Raw genomic sequence first — 6,017 nt, 5'->3', positions numbered from 1 at the left:
CCTTAAAACGGGCCTCGCCTCTTGTGAGCCGCCTTGGGCCCCGTCTGAAAGAAAGGCGGCTTAATAAATAAATAAATAAATAAACAAAATAAGCTTCAGTTCATGTTTCTTTCTCCCGTTCTAGCCTCACAACAATCCTGTGAGGAAGTGATTGTACAATAATGATACCCACTGGGTGAATTTGGGCATGCTCTCACATGGGTCACACTCTCTCAGCCTCAGAGTTTGGGAATGGCAAGCATTCTCTGAAGAAGCTGTTTATTTATCTGGAGGATTTATACCCCGCTCTTCAGCCACAGAGGCTCTCACAGCAGGTTTTTTTAAGTGGACAGTTCCCTGCCCTCAGGTTTACAATCTAAAAAGACACAACACAAAAGGAGAAGGGGATGGTGGTGGGGAAGGGGATCGGGTTCACTGATTCTCCTCTCCCTCTGGCAGTTTTATTGCTGTGATCCGCTTGGATTCCGAGTGATTAAGCCGAATATAAATAATATTATTATTATGGCAGTTGGGCTGGAGGGAGGGCTCTCCATCCTACTTGGCTAGGCATTAATTGTTAAATTATGACTACCCCTTTATCTGATAGATCAGCCATTGCCTTAGGGTCGCAATGGGTCCAAAAGGACTGGAGGCACACAGCCATAATGCAGGGGGGTCTTGTAGCACTTTTGAGGGGAACTCTGTAGAAGAAGTTGTAGCATAAGCTTTCCTGGACTTGGCATATTTCCTCATAGGCAAGTCTGCCAAGATGAATGCTACAACTTCTTCCTCATAGTTGCTATCAAAGGTGGTGCCAGATCCCCTTGCATACTGATAGTCCAGACTAACCCAGCTAATGCCATCATCCCAATGGCTAATAGCTTCTTATTTTTATCCATACCCAGCTTGGTTTAACACTCATATTTGCAGCTTTGATATTTGCAGATTTGATTATTCACGGATTTGATTACTATGTTCTCTCTAGGGATATCTAGGTCCTCCAGTGCAACTCTATGGTCAACTTTAACTAAAAGTTGCACTGAAAGACCTAGAGATTATTCCTACTAGGCATTTGTAGCTCCTCCATTGCAGTTCTATGGTCAGCTGCTGTATCCCATTCCTCTCCTAAATATTTATTTGTTCTTCTGCAAAATATTCCTACCAGGCTTGCCAATAATATTTCCCTCTTGTGCATTTCAGCCAAGGATCTACACTGAGAAGTTAAATAAAGATTATGATAACGTCAAAACATTATCAAGAAGCCACTGGAATTATTGCTTTGTTCAAAGAATAATCTGGCACATTAGACAACCCCTTCATGGATATAGCTTCATCTGTAGCTCAAAGGTTTTCTCTCAGTGACAATCCCCATTACAATCCCTTCTAGACAGGCAGCCCAGGCATATTCGTACATGTTCTGGTGATATCTTTGTTGCTGTTTTGTGCCTTCAAGTCGCTTCCAAGTTATAGCACCCTAAACTGAACCTATTTTATGGGGTTTTCTTGCCAAGTTTCCTCAGAGGGAGTGTGCCATCACCATCCCTGAGGCTGAAAGAGTGTGACTTGCCCAAAGTCACCCTGTGGGCTTACATGCCCGAACTGAGATTCAAACCCTGGTCTCCAGAGTCCTAGTCCAAAACTCATGATATCCTCATGAGTAAGTAGATAGCCCTCCCCGCAATATTTTGGATTACAATGATAGCACATCACAATATATTATGCCTGAGAAAATCAATCCCCATTCTAGCGATTGGGGTCTGGGGAACCATGTTTCACACTGTTGCCTTGGGATATTAACAGACACCAGATTAAAAGCTTTCTTTTCAGCAAGACTTGGAATGGATTAACTGCTGCTGTTTTACGGTTGTATTATTTATGAGTGTTTAAATGGGCATTTAATGATTTTGAAATCATCTCTTTGTTTCTTTATCAATGGTTTTATTGTTAATTTTTGTGTTACGTATGTCACCTTGGGGACCTTGGCAGAAAGTGTTTAATGTTGTCAGAGCCTTTTGATACTAATTTCCCTGAAGACTGCATCTCACATCTTTAAAAAGAAGTGATACTGTAGTTTAAGGATCATGTTATCAGTTATGAGGTCCTGTAAAAGACATCACTTAGGAAAAAAAGCCTAAAGAGAAGGAAAGAAGAGGAAGGAGGGGAGAGAAGTGTGACAGCACTTTTAAGACTAACTGGTTTTTATTTTAACCTGAGCTTTTGTGGATATAAACCCACGTCTTCAGATGTAATACTGAGTGAAGCATACAGAGTGAAGAAGTGGGTTTACATCCATGAAAGCTCATGTGGGAAAAAAACAGTCTTAAAGGTGGTGACACACTTCTTTCTTTCTTTTTACTTCTCATTTCCTTCCTCCTTTTTATGCTGCAAGAGACTAAACACTTCTTTATATAAAAAAATACATGAATTTAGTGTGCAATTGCTGGTTATTGTCAATTTATAAGCTTAGCTCCTGATGCCTTTCCATTGTGAACTGCAAAATAGTGGCTCTCTTATGCTCGGGGCACTCTTAATTCTTCTTTCTTCTGGGAAATTTAATGGATCTCCCCTTCATTCATTCCATTCCTATAATCCTGTGGCATTTTCCATGTAATAAGCCTTCTCTGTCCTTTACTGCCTCTTAACACCTATGCTTTAATTTCAATACTTCATTTATATTTTCATTGTTCCCTTTACCTGGCTCTTTCAATCAATTCCTCCTCTCTTTGTGGAAACTGTTCCTGCCTCCACACCCAACTTTGTCATTACATACACCTACTGAAACCATTTCAAAGAAAACCAGGGGGTGATAATCACCAATAATTTCCCCCCTGGGAAACAGGATAATATATTCTGTTAGGAAACTACACTGAACTTAAGATAAAGACTCAAAACTCAGATTACTTTAAGGATCAGGAAAAATATCAACAAACATCGTGTTGTGTGTTTTGGGGAAACTCCAGGAACATGATCCTTTTCTTTTAGATTTACTTGGTATGATGTGTATAGAAAATACAGGGAAAGAAGGCAGTTTTTTAAATGAATTTACCAAAATGAACATGCTGTTCCCATGCACATGAGATGATACACCCTTAGTCAGCTGACTTTGACCTAAACACAATTATCAACTTATAACAACTTTGAGTTTTATCTTGTCTCGTATATTTTACCATAGGGAAAAAAACCACCAAACAAAACCCGAGGGGTGGAGTTTTAAATAAAACCAAGCAAACTACAAGTCGTAAAATTCAGCAGTTGATCACACACATATTGAAATATTTCTGGATATACACAGGTTGAAGAGACATTTGAGAACATGAATCAACTGGGGCAGAGTAGATGTCAGTGGGTACTTGAATTTAACTCTGCAAAAAAAAATTGCTGCACTAAAGGAAAATTGACAAAATAAGCACATGGATATACATATTGTTGGGTTTTTTTAAAATCCGTTTTGCATATGCATATTCCTTGTAGCTACAGAGAGGGGCAAAATGAAGACATTTCCCCCTTTATGAGAATTCTGCACTCCATGAAATCTCTCTTCACTCTCCCAAATGTCTAGCATTGCAGTAATGTAAAACTTCATTTGGGCATTTAGCAATACAGTCTAGGCATCCAAAGAGAAGAGGCAGGCATAGCAACCATGCAAACACAAAACGTAAGAGTTCGAGGTATGAACGGTTTTCAGTGTTTCTCTCTCTGCAATACTAGGAATTTGGGGACTGCCAGAAAAATTCATTGGGGGGGGGGGGTGATTATTGCTGGGAGGGAAATGCCTTCCCCATAGCTGTTTTGGTGTTGTGTGCCTTCAAGTTGCTTCCAACATATAGTGGCCCTAAGGTGATCCTGTCATGGGGTTTTTGTGGCAAGATTTGTTCAGAGAAGGTTTGCCATTGATTTGCCCAGGGTCACCCAGTGGGTTTCATGGCAGAGCAGGGAGTCATAGTCCCTCACCCAAACCACTATGCCATGCTGACTACACCTCCAAATATTTCCCGCTCCATCAAGACAGCTGTCTTTCTCGACTGGGACAATTTCGGGGTAAATTACTGATACAAATGCTTTTCTGTAGTTGAAGGAGTAACATGGCTTTCATGAATTAGTTAATAAGGTACAAATTCTCTTTTGTTACAATCTTAGTTGTCCTTAGCAATACTAAAGATGTTTAATCGGAAAACCAGCTCTTTTTTGTGGACTTACTCTTAGGAATGTGTGCATAATACTGCAATCTGAGTCATTCCGCTCATGACTGACCAAGTCTCCAAGATACCTTTGTGCCTCTATATTTGCATCTCCGAATGTATAAAAAAAAGTGTATTTACAACCAGGTAGGTCACCTCTGAATACCACTTTAAGCTGTTTAGTTCATATACTCTCCAACATTTCACAGATGAAAATGGGATGCATGTGTCCAAACAACATCAGAGAGTGTGGTCAAGATGGCAAAATGTATTAACCAGGAAGAGCAGAAAAGCTAGGAGAGGCTGCAGCACTTTGCTTTTGCCTGAGCCTACTGGGGAAGGCAAAATCAAAGGTGCTGCTGCCCCTCCTCTCCTCTCCCTGTTGTTGTTGCTGGTAGCTGCCTTCAAGTCAATCTCAAGTCATAGCAACCCTGTGAATGAGATGTCTTCAAGCCCCCCTATCCTCTACCTTCCTGCTCAGGCTCTGCAGCTCAAGCCCATGATCTCCCTGATTGAGTCTATCCATCTGGCATGCGGTCTTAATCTCTTTACTGCCTTCCACCTTCCTCAGTATCTTTGTCTTTTCTAATGAGCAGCACCTTCTCATGATTCTATGATTCTATGTGGTCAAAGTATTACAGCCTCAGTATAGGAGTTTATCACACAAGGAAAATTGGAAATTTAAAAGGGTAAGATCCCATGATTATCCAGCACATTAGATGCAATTGCGCAACTAGTTTTCACACGACATTGTGTCAAGAATCCAACCTGAAAGAGAGATGGACCAGTAATTAGTCATTTGGGGGAAAATATTGTGAATTCATTTCCGTTTCATTCACGATATCCCTTTTTTTGTGAAGTTGCTCTAGTGTGAAAGCTATTTGTGGTTTATTCATGGGATTCTCACAGTTTTTGTACTTGTTGCCTGATTTTCCATGGTTCTTTGGGGTGAGTTTTCTTCCCGGGCTCCTTTGTCATGCCCAGTTGCTGAGAGGAAAGCAGACTTTTATGCTTTTTAAAAAACCTACCTGTCTTTTGGGTAATGTTTTGTTCTTTTTATTTAGGTTGGATACCATTTCTGGGAAAGTATGAGACAGTACAGTATATTTTTATAAAGAAAATTGTGTAAATAAAATTGTTTATTTCTCTGTGTGATTTTGTTTGCTGCTAAGAGTGCTCTGGTGACTTCTGGTGATGCAACTAAGGAGCTCTACAGATTGGCAGGAAGGGGCAGCTAGATGCTGCCCCTTTCTGCCCTGGATCGCTGCTGCAGCCACCAAATGCCAAGGCACCAATCAGGCCTCCGTAGAGCCACAGATCAGGCCTGCGGCTCCTTTTTGTGACCTCAAAGGGGCGCCATAGCCATCACATGGTGTGATGGCACCCCTTTGGTGCTGCATCGTTTGGACGCAGCACCAGAGGTGCGTCATCATGGCACATCCCATGTAAACACCCCATGTAGGGATGCTCAGCCCTCACCCTGCCTACAGGCCGGCGCTTTTCGCCGGTCTGTAAAGGGCCTAATTCTTCTGTGCGCATATGCAAAAATGTGATTTCCAAACCATCAATGGGATTGACATGCATCGTTCTACTCGCTTTAGTAATGAGCCTCTAATGTAGTTTTTTGTGGGTTTTTCAGACTATGTGGCCATGTTCTAGAAGAGTTTTTTCCTGATGTTTTGCCAGCATCTGTGGCTGGCATCTTCAGAGAATTAACATGTTATTGTGTTCTGTGTGTGAAAATAATTCGCACATTTGTGCTCTTTTGTTTTGTTTGTTTGTTAAAATGATTTTAAAATGTTAAAATGTTAAAATGGAGATACATATGGCCCCCATGTGATAAACTCCGTGTGATAAACT

This window comes from Sceloporus occidentalis, unplaced genomic scaffold (genome assembly GCF_023333645.1).
Source record: "Sceloporus occidentalis isolate IW3139 unplaced genomic scaffold, rSceOcc1.0.p SCAF_2, whole genome shotgun sequence".
Taxonomy (NCBI): domain Eukaryota; kingdom Metazoa; phylum Chordata; class Lepidosauria; order Squamata; family Phrynosomatidae; genus Sceloporus; species Sceloporus occidentalis.
Note: the sequence above shows the minus strand (reverse complement) of the source record.